At 54.3% G+C, this 24,062-nt stretch overlaps 14 non-coding genes and 1 pseudogene across 14 annotated transcripts; all 15 read right to left on the reverse strand.

Moving 5' to 3' along the window:
• Nucleotides 1–4,892: 4,892 nt before the first annotated feature.
• Nucleotides 4,893–5,010, reverse strand: LOC126155415 (5S ribosomal RNA; annotated as a pseudogene).
• An 838-nt stretch (nt 5,011–5,848) lies between these two features.
• LOC126154780 (5S ribosomal RNA) lies at nt 5,849–5,967 on the reverse strand. The gene has a single exon (XR_007532316.1). It is a non-coding gene; the product is annotated as a 5S ribosomal RNA (ribosomal RNA).
• An 843-nt stretch (nt 5,968–6,810) lies between these two features.
• LOC126155759 (5S ribosomal RNA) lies at nt 6,811–6,929 on the reverse strand. The gene has a single exon (XR_007533199.1). It is a non-coding gene; the product is annotated as a 5S ribosomal RNA (ribosomal RNA).
• Nucleotides 6,930–8,678: 1,749 nt separating this feature from the next.
• On the reverse strand, nt 8,679–8,797 carry LOC126155085 (5S ribosomal RNA). Its single transcript, XR_007532601.1, has one exon. It is a non-coding gene; the product is annotated as a 5S ribosomal RNA (ribosomal RNA).
• Nucleotides 8,798–9,629: 832 nt separating this feature from the next.
• LOC126155179 (5S ribosomal RNA) lies at nt 9,630–9,748 on the reverse strand. The gene has a single exon (XR_007532688.1). It is a non-coding gene; the product is annotated as a 5S ribosomal RNA (ribosomal RNA).
• Nucleotides 9,749–10,580: 832 nt separating this feature from the next.
• Nucleotides 10,581–10,699, reverse strand: LOC126155846 (5S ribosomal RNA). Its single transcript, XR_007533281.1, has one exon. It is a non-coding gene; the product is annotated as a 5S ribosomal RNA (ribosomal RNA).
• A 2,686-nt stretch (nt 10,700–13,385) lies between these two features.
• LOC126154935 (5S ribosomal RNA) lies at nt 13,386–13,504 on the reverse strand. The gene has a single exon (XR_007532461.1). It is a non-coding gene; the product is annotated as a 5S ribosomal RNA (ribosomal RNA).
• Nucleotides 13,505–16,213: 2,709 nt separating this feature from the next.
• LOC126154936 (5S ribosomal RNA) lies at nt 16,214–16,332 on the reverse strand. The gene has a single exon (XR_007532462.1). It is a non-coding gene; the product is annotated as a 5S ribosomal RNA (ribosomal RNA).
• A 1,772-nt stretch (nt 16,333–18,104) lies between these two features.
• On the reverse strand, nt 18,105–18,223 carry LOC126154792 (5S ribosomal RNA). The gene has a single exon (XR_007532327.1). It is a non-coding gene; the product is annotated as a 5S ribosomal RNA (ribosomal RNA).
• An 817-nt stretch (nt 18,224–19,040) lies between these two features.
• LOC126154731 (5S ribosomal RNA) lies at nt 19,041–19,159 on the reverse strand. Its single transcript, XR_007532270.1, has one exon. It is a non-coding gene; the product is annotated as a 5S ribosomal RNA (ribosomal RNA).
• Nucleotides 19,160–19,976: 817 nt separating this feature from the next.
• Nucleotides 19,977–20,095, reverse strand: LOC126155472 (5S ribosomal RNA). Its single transcript, XR_007532932.1, has one exon. It is a non-coding gene; the product is annotated as a 5S ribosomal RNA (ribosomal RNA).
• An 817-nt stretch (nt 20,096–20,912) lies between these two features.
• On the reverse strand, nt 20,913–21,031 carry LOC126154803 (5S ribosomal RNA). The gene has a single exon (XR_007532338.1). It is a non-coding gene; the product is annotated as a 5S ribosomal RNA (ribosomal RNA).
• An 817-nt stretch (nt 21,032–21,848) lies between these two features.
• Nucleotides 21,849–21,967, reverse strand: LOC126154985 (5S ribosomal RNA). The gene has a single exon (XR_007532507.1). It is a non-coding gene; the product is annotated as a 5S ribosomal RNA (ribosomal RNA).
• An 827-nt stretch (nt 21,968–22,794) lies between these two features.
• LOC126155801 (5S ribosomal RNA) lies at nt 22,795–22,913 on the reverse strand. Its single transcript, XR_007533239.1, has one exon. It is a non-coding gene; the product is annotated as a 5S ribosomal RNA (ribosomal RNA).
• An 817-nt stretch (nt 22,914–23,730) lies between these two features.
• On the reverse strand, nt 23,731–23,849 carry LOC126154815 (5S ribosomal RNA). The gene has a single exon (XR_007532349.1). It is a non-coding gene; the product is annotated as a 5S ribosomal RNA (ribosomal RNA).
• Between the last annotated feature and the right edge of the window lie 213 nt (nt 23,850–24,062).

Raw genomic sequence — 24,062 nt, forward strand, 5'->3', positions numbered from 1 at the left:
GAAACGGTGTTCAAGAGTATCTTCCGCATCACACAAGTCGCAAGCTCCAGACGAGATGAGGTTGATGGAATGGAGCTTCGCATTCGTAGGGAAGGTACGATGCACAACCTTGTACCACACGGCGTGTACAGAGGGAGGAAGAACACGGCTGGCAAGATTTTTCCATACCGTGACCCAATTATACCACGGTAGCCGATACTCCCACTTACAACGCACAGGTGATCCACGGAAAGCAGAAACGACGTCGCAGACTCGAAGGCTGGGAACGTCACAGAGCGCGAGGTAGCTGTTGTCCATATAGTAGCGACGCACATAATTAAGAAAAAAGGGAATGTGCGAGACATTCACCGGCGCCTCCACTGATAGAGGACGATACATACTAAAGACCGCCGCAGTGGTTCCGTTCGGGGCCCTCTCCATAACAACGGTGGTCCGTTTCCAAAGGAGAGCAGAGCACTTCGCGCGAAGATCTACTAGACCCAAACCACCATCTGTCGGGCTGAGAGTACAGGTGTCATACGAGACTTTAAAAATGTCACCTCGCCATATAAACCAATACACCGCCTGCTTGAGGGCACGTTCCAACTGCCGAGGCAGTGGAAGGACCTGCGCGAGGTACCACACCCTGGCCAGAATGTTAGTATTGATCAAGGCCACCTTGTCACGAAGCGCCAACGTGCGAGCCGCATAGATCTTGGCAACGGCGCGCACCTTATGCAGCGTGGACCGCCAATTGAGCGCTTCCATCCGTTGTGGATGAGAAGAAAACAGCACGCCCAGGACTTTGTGCTGTTCGCGGACACAGAACCAGCTCCGCTGTATGGACCGTGCGCGGGGTGTAAGAGGCAAACAAACAGTCTTAGCTGGTTTGACAACGGCACCTGTGGCTTTTTCAAAGCGTTGCAGTGCGCCATATAAAGTGTCAACGTCATCAGAATGGCCAAGAAAAACACCAAGATCGTCGGCGTATGCCTTGCAAATGAGTCGGTGCGTCCCTATGTGAATGCCGCGGCAGTCGCGGCCGATAATTCGCAGCAACGGATCTAAAGCTACAGAAAAAAGGGCCATTGAAAGGGGACACCCCTGCCGCACCGAGCGCCCAACACGGAAAGCTGGCGTCAAGTGGCCATTGACACTAACACGTGACGTCGCATTCTGTAAAAGATGCTTTACCACAGTCGTAAACTTAAAACCGAAGCCCATCCGCACAAGAACCTGGCGGAGGTACACATGGCTAATGCGGTCGAAAGCATTTTTAAAATCAATTAAGAAGATGGCAGCTGTCGGCAGCCTCGCACTTTTAACAAAACCGATACAGTCGCGATAGGCGAGGACGGCATCAAAAATGTTTCGACCCTGCACCGCACATGATTGACTATCACTGAGGACCGACGGTAAAACAACTTTAAGGCGTTGAGCCACGCATCGCGTTACAATCTTAAAATCGGCGTTCAGTAAAGTGATCGGCCGAACAGCGTCAATGCAGGGCGTCGCAGTCGATTTGGGAACCAATGTCACTACCCCCTCCTCAAACGCAGCAGGGATAACAGCACCATCCCGTATTTCATTTAAAAGAGCCACAAAAACATCACGAAAAAGATCATAAAATTTCAGATAAAATTCAGCAGGAATGCCGTCGGGACCAGGCGATTTACTTTTAGGGCTTCGTCGGATAGCATCGTACAGGTCGTCAGGTACATAAGCAGCATTTAAAAGCGTCCTATCCGTACGAGTTAAAACATGAGGTATGACGTGTAAAAAATCCCGCAACGCATTACAATCAACATCCAGCGCACGGAAAAGGGAACTAAAATGAGTAAAAACATCCCGCTCAATGTCGGACTGGACAGTAGTCCGTCTACCGTCGCACTGTTTCCAGGTACCGATGTGCAGACGGGCGCGCCGCCTGCGTTCCCTATGCAGATGATAAAGCGACAATGGTTCGCCATCCACAACCCCCGCAGGCTGGCTGCGGACGACGACACCGCCACTAACAGCACGCAAATCAGCGAGAAGCTTACGCTGGAACTGCTTAAAAGCGGGCAGCAAGGCAGGCTGTGACGTCACGCGCAGCGCGAGGTCTTGTAAACACGCCTGATGGAAGCGGGCGGTAGCGCGACGCCACCGAGCCGCCTCGCGGCTAAAATCCATTAAAAACCGCCTGATCACCGGCTTGGCCTCCCCGACCCACCACTCCAGCACACTACAGTCACCTCGCTTGGTCCCGAGCAATTTCTGCCACAGATTGGTAAAACACGTCACAAAATGGTCGTCGTTCAATAATGCACAATTAAATTTCCACAAATTCTTTCGCCTGGGAACACAAAATCTAGGCAATAAAAGCTGACAAAGGTAACCGGAATGATCAGAAAACAGCACGGGAAACATTTCCGTGCGGCAAATACGGGCAGAAAGCGGGGCAGAAACGTAAATTCTGTCCAGGCGGCTGTGCCCCGTGGGATAAAAATGAGTAAAATGCGTAACATCAGGGTTTAAAACACGCCACGTATCAACGAGCTGAAAACTGCGAACCAAGTCGCCGAGCTCGCGACAAATGTTAGGACGAGGCACCTGATCAACAACATCTAAAACGCAATTAAAATCGCCGCCTACAACTAAAGCATCCACATTCCGGTGTAACAGCGCACACAATTCCTGCCCATAAAAACTGCCCTCGCCGGCTTATCGTTCCCAGACGGAGCATAGACGTTAACAAATACAACGCCCAGTATAGTGCAACTAACGGCACGACCATTAGGTAAAATAGCAACATTTGAAATAGCGAGGTCAGAACGTACTAAAATGGCAGTTCCTGTACTGTGATCCGGTAAAACATTGTCAATAACAGTAAAGTCACTAAAATCGTGTAAAAAGACAAGGGCATCACGCGTCACCTCTTGTAAAAACACAACATGGCAGTGGTGATCACGTAAAAAGTCCTTAAAAGCCAGTATCTTACACGGGTGACTCAATTTGTTAAGATTAATGGTGACAACATTCCACTGGCTAAAATCGTAAGTCATAGACTCACACAATTAAAAGACACACACAAAAGTAAAACACACATAAAACACGGGATGTGCAGGTGCGCGACAGAGGAGGGGGCACACAGGACACACACTACGTCTCCCCACCCTCCACAACATCCGTCGCCCACTCCGAAGGCTCGAAGGGGAAGAGGGGCGGCAGGGTGGCAGTAGCCGTCACGCCAGAAGCGACCGACATAGAATCCTTAACGGACATCTCCACGTCGGAAGAAGGCACCGACACGCGGTCTTGAACAGAAGGACCAGCGCGACGACGGTGTACATCCTCTGCCTTCCGTTTAGTCGACAGAGATGCCGCAGTCACAGCCGAAACCGTGTCTGGCGCTAAAACAGGCACATCTACAGAGGCGGGTTGACTTAACACAGTCCGTAGATGGCGAACAGCAACGGCACGTTGCTGCGCTGCAACACTCAGATCAGCTGACTGTGCGTGGCGAGAGGAGGCACGCTGCTGTTGTTGTTGTTGTTGTTGTTTGCGCGGCGGCTGACGCCCGGAGCCGGCAGCCTGAGGCGGCCGTAGCTCCACGTCGAGGTCGCGCCGCGCGGCGCGGCGTTGCGACGCCCAAGAAGAGGCGGGGGGGCGCCCTACTGGGGACGGACTACGGTCACCTCGCGTTAAACCCCTGTCGTAGGAAGGGGAGCTACTTGCACTGCGAAAGCGTTGCCTACTGGAACTTCGAGAACGAGCTTCATCCCGCTGCGGTTTTGGTTCCACAAAAACATCGCGTGATTCCGCAACAGGAAGAGGCTCAGAAACGTCAGAGGGTGCAACGACGGGCGCAGCCACAGAAGGAGATGGCTCCGCCTGCGACACAGTAGGTGCAACAGAGTCCGAAATAGGGCGCGAAACAACATCAGTTACCGACTGCGGCACGGAGTCAGAGACTGTCTCCGACACAACAGCACCCACAACCGGTTGAACAACAGCAGGCACGTTTTCCGAAACCGCGGACAAAGATTCCTGGCCGGTAGTCGCAACAGCAGAGACAGTATGATCAGCAGACACATCCATCGCTTCCGCGGCGGCAGCAAGATTAACATCTGCCGCACGCCGCGCGGGCGCGGGGGGGGGGGGGGGGGGGCGGAACCCAAGACCGTTGCGGCGACGGAAGCAAAACTAACTCCTAGCAAATCGCCCTCGAGTGGTAGTTGAACAGGCCGTTTTCGCTTCGGACAATCCTGCCGATAATGTCCGACACCATTACAAAAGGAGCAAGTTTGTGGCTGGCCACTGTACGTGACAAACGCACGGTGACCGTTGACCAAAATAAAAGACGGAATATGCTGCCTAACCACCATCTTAACACTGCGCACACCGTTCTCGACTTGAAATATATACGCAGACGACCATTTCTCTTTCACGACAGATAAAACAGTGCCATATGGCCGCAAGTGAAGAGAAATGGTGTCATTACGAATTTCAAACGGAAGGTTAAATATCCGTATATGTCGAAGACCAAAACCAGCGTGAGACACAGTGACATTACTAATATTTCCGTTAAGGTGTCGAAATTTGCGAACACCGTCATTAACAGAAACTACAGCATCACACAGATCGGAAGATTTGAGTTTTAAGAACACAGAATTTAAAAACGTATCGAACTGAATACCGAGTACGTCATTAGTAGACAACAACAAATCCTCAATTAACCAACGATGAACCTCAAAAGCCGAGGGTTTCTCGACGGAACGATCGAATTCGCACTGAATATTGTTCTGTCGCTCTTCACTATCATCGTAAAGAATATCCATTACTTACAGTTCAGTAGAAAGAAAGCCACGTGGCAAAGTAAGCAGACGACACGCGAGGCGCCGCCGGCCAAGTCGCACAAGGTAAACACTGCTCGCTCGGCACCGAGGTGTTGCCAGGCGGGCAGCCAGCCAAGTACTAGCCGGGCCCGATGATGCTTAACTTCGGTGATCGGACGAGAACCGGTGTATTCATCATGGTATGGCCGTTGGCGCTCATCTAATGTAGGAGCATGGCAGAATTCGCGTTCGGCTTTTCTCCCAACACACAAAATGTTAGTTTTCGGCCGCATTTGACGAAAGCGCTTCCTTCCGCAACCGCCAGTTCCTCGAGGACGGCGCGGGGAGGCGCGCCCGGCGTCCCAGCAGAGTGATGGCAGAATTGGCGGGCGCACCGCCGCGTGTGTGAGACGCACTGCTGCTCGTTGCACCCCCTGTCATTCGCTGGGCGCGTGCAGCCTTCGACACTAGCGGAGGACGCATCTTGTCCCTGGTATTCAGCGGAGGGCCTGTGCGGGGTGTGGCAGTGTCGTGCTGGAGGGCCCACTGGTAGCGATGTGGGCTTCCTCGCCTCGCCCCGCCACGCCTCACACCAGGTGTCTGCGTAGTTTGCAGTGCATTCGCACCATTTCTATCCCTGTCCCTGTCCCCGTCCCGACTTGTCCCGACTTTGCTCGACTGCCGCTCGCTGCCGCTCGGGTCGTGGTCCATATGAGAGCGCAAGCACGACAAACGTCTGCGGGACGAGACGAGACGAGACGAGACGACTAAGGAATAAATTCGTGGCTACAATTCAAATTAGGAACTCTACACTCCTACACAACAATAGGCGGTGACGTATTTCAGAAATCACCTGCCGATTCGTACTGTTTTGTCGTTTTCAAAGTCTTCTTCGCAAACTTGGTTAGCACATTCTCCCTCAAACTGAGTTAATTACTGCATTTTCGCACCATTACAGTAGTTTGAAAGGCTTAAGGAAGCATCTTTGTCACAACAGAAAGGTAGTTTGAAAATTGGGCTGGCGACATAACAAAAAAAAAAAACAGGAAGGGAGCCAACAGCACCCGGGTTTCCCAGGCGGTCACCCATCCAAGTACTAGCCGGGCCCGATGATGCTTAACTTCGGTGATCGGACGAGAACCGGTGTATTCATCATGGTATGGCCGTTGGCGCTCATCTAATGTAGGAGCACGGCAGAATTCGCGTTCGGCTTTTCTCCCAACACACAAAATGTTAGTTTTCGGCCGCATTTGACGAAAGCGCTTCCTTCCGCAACCGCCAGTTCCTCGAGGACGGCGCGGGGAGGCGCGCCCGGCGTCCCAGCAGAGTGACGGCCGAATTGGCGGGCGCACCGCCGCGTGTGTGAGACGCACTGCTGCTCGTTGCACCCCCTGTCATTCGCTGGGCGCGTGCAGCCTTCGACATTAGCGGAGGACGCATCTTGTCCCTGGTGTTCAGCGGAGGGCCTGTGCGGGGTGTGGCAGTGTCGTGCTGGAGGGCCCACTGGTAGCGATGTGGGCTTCCTCGCCTCGCCTCGCCTCGCCTCACACCAGGTGTCTGCGTAGTTTGCAGTGCATTCGCACCATTCCTATCCCTGTCCCTGTCCCCGTCCCGACTTGTCCCGACTTTGCTCGACTGCCGCTCGCTGCCGCTCGGCTCGTGGTCCATATGACAGCGCAAGCACGACAAACGTCTGCGGGACGAGACGAGACGAGACGTGACGAGACGACTAAGGAATAAATTCGTGGTTACAAATCAAATTTGGAACTCTACACTCCTACACAACAATAGGCGGTGACGTATTTCAGAAATCACCTGCCGATTCGTACTGTTTTGTCGTTTTCAAAGTCTTCTTCGCAAACTTGTTTAGCACATTCTCCCTCAAACTGAGTTAATTACTGCATTTTCGCACCTTTACAGTAGTTTAAAAGGCTTAAGGAAGCATCTTTGTCACAACAGAAAGGTAGTTTGAAAATTGGGCTGGCGACATAACAAAAAAAAAAAACAGGAAGGGAGCCAACAGCACCCGGGTTTCCCAGGCGGCCACCCATCCAAGTACTAGCCTGGCCCGATGATGCTTAACTTCGGTGATCGGACGAGAACCGGTGTATTCATCATGGTATGGCCGTTGGCGCACATCCAATGTAGGAGCACGGCAGAATTCGCAATCGGCTTTTCTCCCAACACACAAAATGTTAGTTTTCGGCCGCATTTGACGAAAGCGCTTCCTTCCGCAACCGCCAGTTCCTCGAGGACGGCGCGGGGAGGCGCGCCCGGCGTCCCAGCAGAGTGACGGCCGAATTGGCGGGCGCACCGCCGCGTGTGTGAGACGCACTGCTGCTCGTTGCACCCCCTGTCATTCGCTGGGCGCGTGCAGCCTTCGACATTAGCGGAGGACGCATCTTGTCCCTGGTGTTCAGCGGAGGGCCTGTGCGGGGTGTGGCAGTGTCGTGCTGGAGGGCCCACTGGTAGCGATGTGGGCTTCCTCGCCTCGCCTCGCCTCGCCTCACACCAGGTGTCTGCGTAGTTTGCAGTGCATTCGCACCATTCCTATCCCTGTCCCTGTCCCCGTCCCGACTTGTCCCGACTTTGCTCGACTGCCGCTCGCTGCCGCTCGGGTCGTGGTCCATATGACAGCGCAAGCACGACAAACGTCTGCGCGACGAGACGAGACGAGACGACTAAGAAATAAATTCGTGGTTACAAATCAAATTTGGAACTCTACACTCCTACACAACAATAGGCGGTGACGTATTTCAGAAATCACCTGCCGATTCGTACTGTTTTGTCGTTTCCAAAGTCTTCTTGGCAAACTTGGTTAGCACATTCTCCCTCAAACTGAGTTAATTACTGCATTTTCGTACCATTACAGTAGTTTAAAAGGCTTAAGGAAGCATCTTTGTCACAACAGAAAGGTAGTTTGAAAATTAGGCTGGCGACATAACAAAAAAAAAACAGGAAGGGAGCCAACAGCACCCAGGTTTCCCAGGAGGTCACCCATCCAAGTACTAGCCGGGCCCGATGATGCTTAACTTCGGTGTTCGGACGACGTTGGCACTCATCTAATGTAGGAGCACGGCAGAATTCGCGTTCGGCCTTTCTCCCAACACACAAAATGTTAGTTTTCGGCCGCATTTGACGAAAGCGCTTCCTTCCGCAACCGCCAGTTCCTCGAGGACGGCGCGGGGAGGCGCGCCCGGCGTCCCAGCGGAGTGATGGCAGAATTGGCGGGCGCACCGCCGCGTGTGTGAGACGCACTGCTGCTCGTTGCACCCCCTGTCATTCGCTGGGCGCGTGCTGCCTTCGACACTAGCGGAGGACGCATCTTGTCCCTGGTGTTCAGCGGAGGGCCTGTGCGGTGTGTGGCAGTGTCGTGCTGGAGGGCGCCACTGGTAGCTATGTGGGCTTCCTCGCCTCGCCTCGCCTCGCCTCACACCAGGTGTCTGCGTAGTTTGCAGTGCATTCGCACCATTCCTATCCCTGTCCCTGTCCCCGTCCCGACTTGTTTCGACTTTGCTCGACTGCCGCTCGCTGCCGCTCGGGTCGTGGTCCATATGACAGCGCAAGCACGACAAACGTCTGCGGGACGAGACGAGACGACTAAGGAATACATTCGTGGTTACAAATCAAATTTGGAACTCTACACTCCTACACAACAATAGGCGGTGACGTATTTCAGAAATCACCTGCCGATTCGTACTGTTTTGTCGTTTTCAAAGTCTTCTTGGCAAACTTGGTTAGCACATTCTCCCTCAAACTGAGTTAATTACTGCATTTTCGTACCATTACAGTAGTTTAAAAGGCTTAAAAAAGCATCTTTGTCACAACAGAAAGGTAGTTTGAAAATTGGGCTGGCGACATAACAAAAAAAAAAAGGAAGGGAGCCAACAGCACCCGGGTTTCCAAGGCGGTCACCCATCCAAGTACTAGCCGGGCCCGATGATGCTTAACTTCGGTGATCGGACGAGAACCGGTGTATTCATCTAGGTATGGCCGTTGGCGCTCATCTAATGTAGGAGCACGGCAGAATTCGCGTTCGCCTTTTCTGCCAACACACAAAATGTTAGTTTTCGGCCGCATTTGACGAAAGCGCTTCCTTCCGCAACCGCCAGTTCCTCGAGGACGGCGCGGGGAGGCGCGCCCGGCGTCCCAGCAGAGCGACGGCCGAATTGGCGGGCGCACCGCCGCGTGTGTGAGACGCACTGCTGCTCGTTGCACCCCCTGTCATTCGCTGGGCGCGTGCAGCCTTCGACACTAGCGGAGGACGCATCTTGTCCCTGGTGTTCAGCGGAGGGCCTGTGCGGGGTGTGGCAGTGTCGTGCTGGAGGGCGCCACTGGTAGCGATGTGGGCTTCCTCGCCCCGCCTCCCCTCGCATCGCCTCACACCAGGTGTCTGCGTAGTTTGCAGTGCATTCGCACCATTCCTATCCCTGTCCCTGTCCCCGTCCCGACTTGTTTCGACTTTGCTCGACTGCCGCTCGCTGCCGCTCGGGTCGTGGTCCATATGACAGCGCAAGCACGACAAACGTCTGCGGGACGAGACGAGACGACTAAGGAATACATTCGTGGTTACAAATCAAATTTGGAACTCTACACTCCTACACAACAATAGGCGGTGACGTATTTCAGAAATCACCTGCCGATTCGTACTGTTTTGTCGTTTTCAAAGTCTTCTTGGCAAACTTGGTTAGCACATTCTCCCTCAAACTGGGTTAATTACTGCACTTTCGTACCATTACAGTAGTTTAAAAGGCTTAAGGAAGCATCTTTGTCACAACAGAAAGGTAGTTTGAAAATTGGGCTGGCGACATACCAAAAAAACAAAAGGAAGGGAGCCAACAGCACCCGGGTTTCCCAGGCGGTCACCCATCCAAGTACTAACCGGGCCCGATGATGCTTAACTTCGGTGATCGGACGAGAACCGGTGTATTCATCATGGTATGGCCGTTGGCGCTCATCTAATGTAGGAGCACGGCAGAATTCGCATTCGGCTTTTCTCCCAACACACAAAATCTTAGTTTTCGGCCGCATTTGACGAAAGCGCTTCTATCCGCAACCGCCAGTTCCTCGAGGACGGCGCGGGGAGGCGCGCCCGGCGTCCCAGCAGAGCGACGGCCGAATTGGCGGGCGCACCGCCGCGTGTGTGAGACGCACTGCTGCTCGTTGCACCCCCTGTCATTCGCTGGGCGCGTGCAGCCTTCGACACTAGCGGAGGACGCATCTTGTCCCTGGTGTTCAGCGGAGGGCCTGTGCGGGGTGTGGCAGTGTCGTGCTGGAGGGCGCCACTGGTAGCGATGTGGGCTTCCTCGCCCCGCCTCGCCTCGCATCGCCTCACACCAGGTGTCTGCGTAGTTTGCAGTGCATTCGCACCATTCCTATCCCTGTCCCTGTCCCCGTCCCGACTTGTTTCGACTTTGCTCGACTGCCGCTCGCTGCCGCTCGGGTCGTGGTCCATATGACAGCGCAAGCACGACAAACGTCTGCGGGACGAGACGAGACGACTAAGGAATACATTCGTGGTTACAAATCAAATTTGGAACTCTACACTCCTACACAACAATAGGCGGTGACGTATTTCAGAAATCACCTGCCGATCCGTACTGTTTTGTATTTTTCAAAGTCTTCTTGGCAAACTTGGTTAGCACATTCTCCCTCAAACTGAGTTAATTACTGCATTTTCGTACCATTACAGTAGTTTAAAAGGCTTAAGGAAGCATCTTTGTCACAACAGAAAGGTAGTTTGAAAATTGGGCTGGCGACATAACAAAAAAACAAAAGGAAGGGAGCCAACAGCACCCGGGTTTCCCAGGCGGTCACCCATCCAAGTACTAGCCGGGCCCGATGATGCTTAACTTCAGTGATCGGACGAGAACCGGTGTATTCATCATGGTATGGCCGTTGGCGCTCATCTAATGTAGGAGCACGGCAGAATTCGCGTTCGGCTTTTCTCCCAACACACAGAATGTTAGTTTTCGGCCGCATTTGACGAAAGCGCTTCCTTCCGCAACCGCCAGTTCCTCGAGGACGGCGCGGGGAGGCGCGCCCGGCGTCCCAGCAGAGCGACGGCCGAATTGGCGGGCGCACCGCCGCGTGTGTGAGACGCACTGCTGCTCGTTGCACCCCCTGTCATTCGCTGGGCGCGTGCAGCCTTCGACACTAGAGGAGGACGCATCTTGTCCCTGGTGTTCAGTGGAGGGCCTGTGCGGGGTGTGGCAGTTTCGTGCTGGAGGGCCCACTGGTAGCGATGTGGGCTTCCTCGCCTCGCCTCACACCAGGTGTCTGCGTAGTTTGCAGTGCATTCGCACCATTCCTATCCCTGTCCCTGTCCCCGTCCCGACTTGTCCCGACTTTGGTCGACTGCCGCTCGCTGCCGCTCGGGTCGTGGTCCATATGACAGCGCAAGCGCGACAAACGTCTGCGGGACGAGACGAGACGACTAAGGAATGCATTCGTGGTTACAAATCAAATTTGGAACTCTACACTCCTACACAACAATAGGCGGTGACGTATTTCAGAAATCACCTGCCGATTCGTACTGTTTTGTCGTTTTCAAAGTCTTCTTGGCAAACTTGGTTAGCACATTCTCCCTCAAACTGAGTTAATTACTGCATTATCGTACCATTACAGTAGTTTAAAAGGCTTAAGGAAGCATCTTTGTCACAACAGAAATGTAGTAGCGAAAATTGGGCTGGCGACATAACAAAAAAAAAATCAACAGGAAGGGAGCCAACAGCACCCGGGTTTCCCAGGCGGTCACCCATCCAAGTACTAGCCGGGCCCGATGATGTTTAACTTCGGTGTTCGGACGACGTTGGCGCTCATCTAATGTAGGATCACGGCAGAATTCGCGTTCGGCTTTTCTCCCAACACACAAAATGTTAGTTTTCGGCCGTATTTGACGAAAGCGCTTCCTTCCGCAACCGCCAGTTCCTCGAGGACGGCGCGGGGAGGCGCGCCCGGCGTCCCAGCAGAGTGACGGCCGAATTGGCGGGCGCACCGCCGAGTGTGTGAGACGCACTGCTGCTCGTTGCACCCCCTGTCATTCGCTGGGCGCGTGCAGCCTCCGACACTAGCGGAGGACGCATCTTGCCCCTGGTGTTCAGCGGAGGGCCTGTGCGGGGTGTGGCAGTGTCGTGCTGGAGGGCCCACTGGTAGCGATGTGGGCTTCCTCGCCTCGCCTCGCCTCACACCAGGTGTCTGCGTAATTTGCAGTGCATTCGCACCATTCCTATCCCTGTCCCTGTCCCCGTCCCGACTTGTCCCGACTTTGCTCGACTGCCGCTCGCTGCCGCTCGGGTCGTGGTCCATATGACAGCGCAAGCACGACAAACGTCTGCGGGACGAGACGAGACGAGACGAGACGAGACGACTAAGGAATAAATTCGTGGTTACAAATCAAATTTGGAACTCTACACTATTACACAACAATAGGCGGTGACGTATTTCAGAAATCACCTGCCGATTCGTACTGTTTTGTCGTTTTCAAAGTCTTCTTGGCAAACTTGGTTAGCACATTCTCCCTCAAACTGAGTTAATTAGTGCATTTTCGTACCATTACAGTAGTTTAAAAGGCTTAAGGAAGCATCTTTGTCACAACAGAAAGGTAGTTTGAAAATTGGGCTGGCGACATAACAAAAAAAAAAAAAACAGGAAGGGAGCCAGCAGCACCCGGGTTTCCCAGGCGGTAACCCATCTAAGTACTAGCCGGGCCCGATGATGCTTAACTTCGGTGATCGGACGACGTTGGCGCTCATCTAATGTAGGAACACGGCAGAATTCCCGTTCAGCTTTTCTCCCAACACACAAAATGTTAGTTTTCGGCCGCATTTGACGAAAGCGCTTCCTTCCGCAACCGAAAGTTCCTCGAGGACGGCGCGGGGAGGCGCGCCCGGCGTCCCAGCAGAGTGACGGCCGAATTGGCGGGCGCACCGCCGCGTGTGTGAGACGCACTGCTGCTCGTTGCACCCCCTGTCATTCGCTGGGCGCGTGCAGCCTTCGACACTAGCGGAGGACGCATCTTGTCCCTGGTGTTTAGCGGAGGGCCTGTGCGGGGTGTGGCAGTGTCGTGCTGGAGGGCCCACTGGTAGCGATGTGGGCTTCCTCGCCTCGCCTCGCCTCGCCTCACACCAGGTGTCTGCGTAGTTTGCAGTGCATTCGCACCATTCCTATCCCTGTCCCTGTCCCCGTCCCGACTTGTCCCGATTTTGCTCGACTGCCGCTCGGTGCCGCTCGGGTCGTGGTCCATATGACAGCGCAAGGACAACAAACGTCTGCGGGACGAGACGAGACGATACGAGACTAGACGACTAAGGATTAAATTCGTGGTTACAAATCAAATTTGGAACTCTACACTCCTACACAACAATAGGCGGTGACGTATTTCAGAAATCACCTGCCGATTCGTACTGTTTTGTCGTTTTCAAAGTCTTCTTGGCAAACTTGGTTAGCACATTCTCCCTCAAACTGAGTTAATTACTGCATTTTCGTACCATTACAGTAGTTTAAAAGGCTTAAGGAAGCATCTTTGTCACAACAGAAAGGTAGTTTGAAAATTGGGCTGGCGACATAACAAAAAAACAAAAGGAAGGGAGCCAACAGCACCCGGGTTTCCCAGGCGGTCACCCATCCAAGTACTAGCCGGGCACGATGATGCTTAACTTCGGTGATCGGACGAGAACCGGTGTATTCATCATGGTATGGCCGTTGGCGCTCATCTAATGTAGGAGCACGGCAGAATTCACGTTCGGCTTTTCTCCCAACACACAAAATGTTAGTTTTCGGCCGCATTTGACGAAAGCGCTTCCTTCCGCAACCGCCAGATCCTCGAGGACGGCGCGGGGAGGCGCGCCCGGCGTCCCAGCAGAGTGACGGCCGAATTGGCGGGCGCACCGCCGCGTGTGTGAGACGCACTGCTGCTCGTTGCACCCCCTGTCATTCGCTGGGCGCGTGCAGCCTTCGACACTAGCGGAGGACGCATCTTGTCCCTGGTGTTCAGCGGAGGGCCTGTGCGGGGTGTGGCAGTGTCGTGCTGGAGGGCCCACTGGTAGCGATGTGGGCTTCCTCGCCTCGCATCGCCTCGCCTCACGCCAGGTGTCTGCGTAGTTTGCAGTGCATTCGCACCATTCCTATCCCTGTCCCTGTCCCCGTCCCGACTTGTCCCGACTTTGCTCGACTGCCGCTCGCTGCCGCTCGGGTCGTGGTCCATATGACAGCGCAAGCACGACAAACGTCAGCGGGACGGGACGAGACGAGACGAGACGAGACGACTAAGGATTAAATTCGTTGTTACAAATCAAATTTGGAACTCTACACTCCTACACAACAATAGGCGGTGACGTATTTCAGAAATCACCTGCCGATTCGTACTGTTTTGTCGTTTTCAAAGTCTTCTTGGCAAACTTGGTTAGCACATTCTCCCTCAAACTAAGTTAATTACTGCATTTTCGCACCATTACAGTAGTTTAAAAGGCTTAAGGAAGCATCTTTGTCACAACAGAAAGGTAGTTTGAAAATTGGGCTGGCGACATAACAAAAAAAAAAAAACAGGAAGGGAGCCAACAGCACCCGGGTTTCCCAGGCGGTCACCCATCCAAGTACTAGCCGGGCCCGATGATTCTTAACTTCGGTGATCGGACGACGTTGGCACTCACCTAATGTAGGAGCACGGCAGAATTCGCGTTCGGCTTTTCTCCCAACACACAAAATGTTAGTTTTCGGCCGCATTTGACGAAAGCGCTTCCTTCCGCAACCGCCAGTTCCTCGAGGACGGCGCGGGGAGGCGCGCCCGGCGTCCCAGCAGAGTGACGGCCGAATTGGCGGGCGCACCGCCGCGTGTGTGAGACGCACTGCTGCTCGTTGCACCCCCTGTCAATCGCTGGGCGCGTGCAGCCTTCGACACTAGCGGAGGACGCATCTTGTCCCTGGTGTTCAGCGGAGGGCCTGTGCGGGGTGTGGCAGTGTCGTGCTGGAGGGCCCACTGGCAGCGATGTGGGCTTCCTCGCCTCGCCTAGCCTCGCCTCGCCTCGCCTCACACCAGGTGTCTGCGTAGTTTGCAGTGCATTCGCACCATTCCTATCCCAGTCCCTGTCCCCGTCCCGACTTGTCCCGACTTTGCTCGACTGCCGCTCGCTGCCGCTCGGGTCGTGGTCCATATGACAGCGCAAGCACGACAAACGTCTGCGGGACGAGACGAGACGACTAAGGAATACATTCGTGGTTACAAATCAAATTTGGAACTCTACACTCCTACACAACAATAGGCGGTGACGTATTTCAGAAATCACCTGCCGATTCGTACTGTTTTGTCGTTTTCAAAGTCTTCTTGGCAAACTTGGTTAGCACATTCTCCCTCAAACTGAGTTAATTACTGCATTTTCGTACCATTACAGTAGTTTAAAAGGCTTAAGGAAGCATCTTTGTCACAACAGAAAGGTAGTTTGAAAATTGGGCTGGCGACATAACAAAAAAAAAAAAAACAGGAAGGGAGCCAGCAGCACCCGGGTTTCCCAGGCGGTAACCCATCTAAGTACTAGCCGGGCCCGATGATGCTTAACTTCGGTGATCGGACGACGTTGGCGCTCATCTAATGTAGGAACACGGCAGAATTCCCGTTCAGCTTTTCTCCCAACACACAAAATGTTAGTTTTCGGCCGCATTTGACGAAAGCGCTTCCTTCCGCAACCGAAAGTTCCTCGAGGACGGCGCGGGGAGGCGCGCCCGGCGTCCCAGCAGAGTGACGGCCGAATTGGCGGGCGCACCGCCGCGTGTGTGAGACGCACTGCTGCTCGTTGCACCCCCTGTCATTCGCTGGGCGCGTGCAGCCTTCGACACTAGCGGAGGACGCATCTTGTCCCTGGTGTTTAGCGGAGGGCCTGTGCGGGGTGTGGCAGTGTCGTGCTGGAGGGCCCACTGGTAGCGATGTGGGCTTCCTCGCCTCGCCTCGCCTCGCCTCACACCAGGTGTCTGCGTAGTTTGCAGTGCATTCGCACCATTCCTATCCCTGTCCCTGTCCCCGTCCCGACTTGTCCCGATTTTGCTCGACTGCCGCTCGGTGCCGCTCGGGTCGTGGTCCATATGACAGCGCAAGGACAACAAACGTCTGCGGGACGAGACGAGACGATACGAGACTAGACGACTAAGGATTAAATTCGTGGTTACAAATCAAATTTGGAACTCTACACTCCTACACAACAATAGGCGGTGACGTATTTCAGAAATCACCTGCCGATTCGTACTGTTTTGTCGTTTTCAAAGTCTTCTTGGCAAACTTGGTTAGCACATTCTCCCTCAAACTGAGTTAATTACTGCATTTTCGTACCATTACAGTAGTTTAAAAGGCTTAAGGAAGCATCTTTGTCACAACAGAAAGGTAGTTTGAAAATTGGGCTGGCGACATAACAAAAAAACAAAAGGAAGGGAGCCAACAGCACCCGGGTTTCCCAGGCGGTCACCCATCCAAGTACTAGCCGGGCACGATGATGCTTAACTTCGGTGATCGGACGAGAACCGGTGTATTCATCATGGTATGGCCGTTGGCGCTCATCTAATGTAGGAGCACGGCAGAATTCACGTTCGGCTTTTCTCCCAACACACAAAATGTTAGTTTTCGGCCGCATTTGACGAAAGCGCTTCCTTCCGCAACCGCCAGATCCTCGAGGACGGCGCGGGGAGGCGCGCCCGGCGTCCCAGCAGAGTGACGGCCGAATTGGCGGGCGCACCGCCGCGTGTGTGAGACGCACTGCTGCTCGTTGCACCCCCTGTCATTCGCTGGGCGCGTGCAGCCTTCGACACTAGCGGAGGACGCATCTTGTCCCTGGTGTTCAGCGGAGGGCCTGTGCGGGGTGTGGCAGTGTCGTGCTGGAGGGCCCACTGGTAGCGATGTGGGCTTCCTCGCCTCGCATCGCCTCGCCTCACGCCAGGTGTCTGCGTAGTTTGCAGTGCATTCGCACCATTCCTATCCCTGTCCCTGTCCCCGTCCCGACTTGTCCCGACTTTGCTCGACTGCCGCTCGCTGCCGCTCGGGTCGTGGTCCATATGACAGCGCAAGCACGACAAACGTCAGCGGGACGGGACGAGACGAGACGAGACGAGACGACTAAGGATTAAATTCGTTGTTACAAATCAAATTTGGAACTCTACACTCCTACACAACAATAGGCGGTGACGTATTTCAGAAATCACCTGCCGATTCGTACTGTTTTGTCGTTTTCAAAGTCTTCTTGGCAAACTTGGTTAGCACATTCTCCCTCAAACTAAGTTAATTACTGCATTTTCGCACCATTACAGTAGTTTAAAAGGCTTAAGGAAGCATCTTTGTCACAACAGAAAGGTAGTTTGAAAATTGGGCTGGCGACATAACAAAAAAAAAAAAACAGGAAGGGAGCCAACAGCACCCGGGTTTCCCAGGCGGTCACCCATCCAAGTACTAGCCGGGCCCGATGATTCTTAACTTCGGTGATCGGACGACGTTGGCACTCACCTAATGTAGGAGCACGGCAGAATTCGCGTTCGGCTTTTCTCCCAACACACAAAATGTTAGTTTTCGGCCGCATTTGACGAAAGCGCTTCCTTCCGCAACCGCCAGTTCCTCGAGGACGGCGCGGGGAGGCGCGCCCGGCGTCCCAGCAGAGTGACGGCCGAATTGGCGGGCGCACCGCCGCGTGTGTGAGACGCACTGCTGCTCGTTGCACCCCCTGTCAATCGCTGGGCGCGTGCAGCCTTCGACACTAGCGGAGGACGCATCTTGTCCCTGGTGTTCAGCGGAGGGCCTGTGCGGGGTGTGGCAGTGTCGTGCTGGAGGGCCCACTGGCAGCGATGTGGGCTTCCTCGCCTCGCCTAGCCTCGCCTCGCCTCGCCTCACACCAGGTGTCTGCGTAGTTTGCAGTGCATTCGCACCATTCCTATCCCAGTCCCTGTCCCCGTCCCGACTTGTCCCGACTTTGCTCGACTGCCGCTCGCTGCCGCTCGGGTCGTGGTCCATATGACAGCGCAAGCACGACAAACGTCTGCGGGACGAGACGAGACGACTAAGGAATACATTCGTGGTTACAAATCAAATTTGGAACTCTACACTCCTACACAACAATAGGCGGTGACGTATTTCAGAAATCACCTGCCGATTCGTACTGTTTTGTCGTTTTCAAAGTCTTCTTGGCAAACTTGGTTAGCACATTCTCCCTCAAACTGAGTTAATTACTGCATTATCGTACCATTACAGTAGTTTAAAAGGCTTAAGGAAGCATCTTTGTCACAACAGAAAGGTAGTTTGAAAATTGGGCTGGCGACATAACAAAAAAACAAAAGGAAGGGAGCCAACAGCACCCGGGTTTCCCAGGCGGTCACCCATCCAAGTACTAGCCGGGCCCGATGATGCTTAACTTCGGTGATCGGACGAGAACCGGTGTATTCATCATGGTATGGCCGTTGGCGCTCATCTAATGTAGGAGCATGGCAGAATTCGCGTTCGGCTTTTCTCCCATCACACAAAATGTTAGTTTTCGGCCGCATTTGACGAAAGCGCTTCCTTCCGCAACCGCCAGTTCCTCGAGGACGGCGCGGGGAGGCGCGCCCGGCGTCCCAGCAGAGCTACGGCCGAAATGGCGGGCGCACCGCCGCGTGTGTGAGACGCACTGCTGCTCGTTGCACCCCCTGTCATTCGCTGGGCGCGTGCAGCCTTCGACACTAGCGGAGGACGCATCTTGTCCCTGGTGTTCAGCGGAGGGCCTGTGCGGGGAGTGGCAGTGTCGTGCTGGAGGGCGCCACTGGTAGCGATGTGGGCTTCCTCGCCTCGCCTCACACCAGGTGTCTGCGTAGTTTGCAGTGCATTCGCACCATTCCTATCCCTGTCCCTGTCCCCGTCCCGACTTGTCCCGACTTTGCTCGACTGCCGCTCGCTGCCGCTCGGGTCGTGGTCCATATGACAGCGCAAGCACGACAAACGTCTGCGGGACGAGACGAGACGACTAAGGAATACATTCGTGGTTACAAATCAAATTTGGAACTCTACACTCCTACACAACAATAGGCGGTGACGTATTTCAGAAATCACCTGCCGATTCGTAATGTTTTGTCGTTTTCAAAGTCTTCTTGGCAAACTTGGTTAGCACATTCTCCCTCAAACTGAGTTAATTACTGCATTATCGTACCATTACAGTAGTTTAAAAGGCTTAAGGAAGCATCTTTGTCACAACAGAAAGGTAGTTTGAAAATTGGGCTGGCGACATAACAAAAAAACAAAAGGAAGGGAGCCAACAGCACCCGGGTTTCCCAGGCGGTCACCCATCCAAGTACTAGCCGGGCCCGATGATGCTTAACCTCGGTGATCGGACGAGAACCGGTGTATTCATCATGGTATGGCCGTTGGCGCTCATCTAATGTAGGAGCACGGCAGAATTCGCGTTCGGCTTTTCTCCCAACACACAAAATGTTAGTTTTCGGCCGCATTTGACGAAAGCGCTTCCTTCCGCAACCGCCAGTTCCTCGAGGACGGCGCGGGGAGGCGCGCCCGGCGTCCCAGCAGAGCGACGGCCGAATTGGCGGGCCCACCGCCGCGTGTGTGAGACGCACTGCTGCTCGTTGCACCCCCTGTCATTCGCTGGGCGCGTGCAGCCTTCGACACTAGCGGAGGACGCATCTTGTCCCTGGTGTTCAGCGGAGGGCCTGTGCGGGGTGTGGCAGTGTCGTGCTGGAGGGCGCCACTGGTAGCGATGTGGGCTTCCTCGCCTCGCCTCACACCAGGTGTCTGCGTAGTTTGCAGTGCATTCGCACCATTCCTATCCCTGTCCCTGTCCCCGTCCCGACTTGTCCCGACTTTGCTCGACCGCCGCTCGCTGCCGCTCGGGTCGTGGTCCATATGACAGCGCAAGCACGACAAACGTCTGCGGGACGAGACGAGACAACTAAGGAATACATTCGTGGTTACAAATCAAATTTGGAACTCTACACTCCTACACAACAATAGGCGGTGACGTATTTCAGAAATCACCTGCCGATTCGTACTGTTTTGTCGTTTTCAAAGTCTTCTTGGCAAACTTGGTTAGCACATTCTCCCTCAAACTGAGTTAATTACTGCATTATCGTACCATTACAGTAGTTTAAAAGGCTTAAGGAAGCATCTTTGTCACAACAGAAAGGTAGTTTGAAAATTGGGGTGGCGACATAACAAAAAAACAAAAGGAAGGGAGCCAACAGCACCCGGGTTTCCCAGGCGGTCACCCATCCAAGTACTAGCCGGGCCCGATGATGCTTAACTTCGGTGTTCGGACGAGAACCGGTGTATTCATCATGGTATGGCCGTTGGCGCTCATCTAATGTAGGAGCACGGCAGAATTCGCGTTCGGCTTTTCTCCCATCACACAAAATGTTAGTTTTCGGCCGCATTTGACGAAAGCGCTTCCTTCCGCAACCGCCAGTTCCTCGAGGACGGCGCGGGGAGGCGCGCCCGGCGTCCCAGCAGAGCGACGGCCGAATTGGCGGGCGCACCGCCGCGTGTGTGAGACGCACTGCATCTCGTTGCATCCCCTGTCATTCGCTGGACGCGTGCAGCCTTCGACACTAGCGGAGGACGCATCTTGTCCCTGGTGTTCAGCGGAGGGCCTGTGCGGGGTGTGGCAGTGTCGTGCTGGAGGGCGCCACTGGTAGCGATGTGGGCTTCCTCGCCTCGCCTCACACCAGGTGTCTGCGTAGTTTGCAGTGCATTCGCACCATTCCTATCCCTGTCCCTGTCCCCGTCCCGACTTGTCCCGACTTTGCTCGACTGCCGCTCGCTGCCGCTCGGGTCGTGGTCCATATGACAGCGCAAGCACGACAAACGTCTGCGGGACGAGACGAGACGACTAAGGAATACATTCGTGGTTACAAATCAAATTTGGAACTCTACACTCCTACACAACAATAGGCGGTGACGTATTTCAGAAATCACCTGCCGATTCGTACTGTTTTGTCGTTTTCAATGTCTTCTTGGCAAACGTGGTTAGCACATTCTCCCTCAAACTGAGTTAATTACTGCATTTTCGTACCATTACAGTAGTTTAAAAGGCTTAAGGAAGCATCTTTGTCACAACAGAAAGGTAGTTTGAAAATTGGGCTGGCGACATAACAAAAAAACAAAAGGATGGGAGCCAACAGCACCCGGGTTTCCCAGGCGGTCACCCATCCAAGTACTAGCCGGGCCCGATGATGCTTAACTTCGGTGATCGGACGAGAACCGGTGTATTCATCATGGTATGGCCGTTGGCGCTCATCTAATGTAGGAGCACGGCAGAATTCGCGTTCGGCTTTTCTCCCAACACACAAAATGTTAGTTTTCGGCCGCATTTGACGAAAGCGCTTCCTTCCGCAACCGCCAGTTCCTCGAGGACGGCGCGGGGAGGCGCGCCCGGCGTCCCAGCAGAGCGACGGCCGAATTGGCGGGCGCACCGCCGCGTGTGTGAGACGCACTGCTGCTCGTTGCACCCCCTGTCATTCGCTGGGCGCGTGCAGCCTTCGACACTAGCGGAGGACGCATCTTGTCCCTGGTGTTCAGCGGAGGGCCTGTGCGGGGTGTGGCAGTGTCGTGCTGGAGGGCGCCACTGGTAGCGATGTGGGCTTCCTCGCCTCGCCTCACACCAGGTGTCTGCGTAGTTTGCAGTGCATTCGCACCATTCCTATCCCTGTCCCTGTCCCCGTCCCGACTTGTCCCGCCTTTGCTCGACTGCCGCTCGCTGCCGCTCGGGTCGTGGTCCATATGACAGCGCAAGCACGACAAACGTCTGCGGGACGAGACGAGACGACTAAGGAATACATTCGTGGTTACAAATCAAATTTGGAACTCTACACTCCTACACAACAATAGGCGGTGACGTATTTCAGAAATCACCTGCCGATTCGTACTGTTTTGTCGTTTTCAAAGTCTTCTTGGCAAACTTGGTTAGCACATTCTCCCTCAAACTGAGTTAATTACTGCATTATCGTACCATTACAGTAGTTTAAAAGGCTTAAGGAAGCATCTTTGTCACAACAGAAAGGTAGTTTGAAAATTGGGCTGGCGACATAACAAAAAAACAAAAGGAAGGGAGCCAACAGCACCCGGGTTTCCCAGGCGCTCACCCATCCAAGTACTAGCCGGGCCCGATGATGCTTAACTTCGGTGATCGGACGAGAACCGGTGTATTCATCATGGTATGGCCGTTGGCGCTCATCTAATGTAGGAGCACGGCAGAATTCGCGTTCGGCTTTTCTCCCAACACACAAAATGTTAGTTTTTCGGCCGCATTTGACGAAAGCGCTTCCTTCCGCAACCGCCAGTTCCTCGTGGACAGCGCGGGGAGGCGCGCCCGGCGTCCCAGCAGAGTGACGGCCGTATTGGCGGGCGCACCGCCGCGTGTGTGAGACGCACTGCTGCTCGTTGCACCCCCTGTCATTCGCTGGGCGCGTGCAGCCTTCGACACTAGCGGAGGACGCATCTTGTCCCTGGTGTTCAGCGGAGGGCCTGTGCGGGGTGTGGCAGTGTCGTGCTGGAGGGCCCACTGGTAGCGATGTGGGCTTCCTCGCCTCGCCTCGCCTCGCCTCACACCAGGTGTCTGCGTAGTTTGCAGTGCATTCGCACCATTCCTATCCCTGTCCCTGTCCCCGTCCCGACTTGTCCCGACTTTGCTCGACCGCCGCTCGCTGCCGCTCGGGTCGTGGTCCATATGACAGCGCAAGCACGACAAACGTCTGCGGGACGAGACGAGACGACTAAGGAATACATTCGTGGTTACAAATCAAATTTGGAACTCTTCACTCCTACACAACAATAGGCGGTGACGTATTTCAGAAATCACCTGCCGATTCGTACTGTTTTGTCGTTTTCAATGTCTTCTTGGCAAACGTGGTTAGCACATTCTCCCTCAAACTGAGTTAATTACTGCATTATCGTACCATTACAGTAGTTTAAAAGGCTTAAGGAAGCATCTTTGTCACAACAGAAAGGTAGTTTGAAAATTGGGCTGGCGACATAACAAAAAAACAAAAGGAAGGGAGCCAACAGCACCCGGGTTTCCCAGGCGGTCACCCATCCAAGTACTAGCCGGGCCCGATGATGCTTAACTTCGGTGATCGGACGAGAACCGGTGTATTCATCATGGTATGGCCGTAGGCGCTCATCTAATGTAGGAGCACGGCAGAATTCGCGTTCGGCTTATCTCCCAACACACAAAATGTTAGTTTTCGGCCGCATTTGACGAAAGCGCTTCCTTCCGCAAACGCCTGTTCCTCGAGGACGGCGCGGGGAGGCGCGCCCGGCGTCCCAGCAGAGCTACGGCCGAAATGGCGGGCGCACCGCCGCGTGTGTGAGACGCACTGCTGCTCGTTGCACCCCCTGTCATTCGCTGGGCGCGTGCAGCCTTCGACACTAGCGGAGGACGCATCTTGTCCCTGGTGTTCAGCGGAGGGCCTGTGCGGGGTGTGGCAGTGTCGTGCTGGAGGGCGCCACTGGTAGCGATGTGGGCTTCCTCGCCTCGCCTCACACCAGGTGTCTGCGTAGTTTGCAGTGCATTCGCACCATTCCTATCCCTGTCCCTGTCCCCGTCCCGACTTGTCCCGACTTTGCTCGACTGCCGCTCGCTGCCGCTCGGGTCGTGGTCCATATGACAGCGCAAGCACGACAAACGTCTGCGGGACGAGACGAGACGACTAAGGAATACATTCGTGGTTACAAATCAAATTTGGAACTCTACACTCCTACACAACAATTGGCGGTGACGTATTTCAGAAATCACCTGCCGATTCGTACTGTTTTGTCGTTTTCAAAGTCTTCTTGGCAAACTTGGTTAGCACATTCTCCCACAAACTGAGTTAATTACTGCATTTTCGTACCATTACAGTAGTTTAAAAGGCTTAAGGAAGCATCTTTGTCACAACAGAAAGGTAGTTTGAAAATTGGGCGGGTGACATAACAATAAAACCAAAGGAAGGGAGCCAACAGCACCCGGGTTTCCCAGGCGGTCACCCATCCAAGTACTAGCCGGGCCCGATGATGCTTAACTTCGGTGATCGGACGAGAACCGGTGTATTCATCATGGTATGGCCGTTGGCGCTCATCTAATGTAGGAGCACGGCAGAATTCGCGTTCGGCTTTTCTCCCAACACACAAAGTGTTAGTTTTCGGCCGCATTTGACGAAAGCGCTTCCTTCCGCAACCGCCAGTTCCTCGAGGACGGCGCGGGGAGGCGCGCCCGGCGTCCCAGCAGAGCGACGGCCGAATTGGCGGGCCCACCGCCGCGTGTGTGAGACGCACTGCTGATCGTT

The sequence above is a fragment of the Schistocerca cancellata genome, unplaced genomic scaffold (genome assembly GCF_023864275.1).
Source record: "Schistocerca cancellata isolate TAMUIC-IGC-003103 unplaced genomic scaffold, iqSchCanc2.1 HiC_scaffold_1100, whole genome shotgun sequence".
Classification (NCBI taxonomy): Eukaryota; Metazoa; Arthropoda; class Insecta; order Orthoptera; family Acrididae; genus Schistocerca; species Schistocerca cancellata.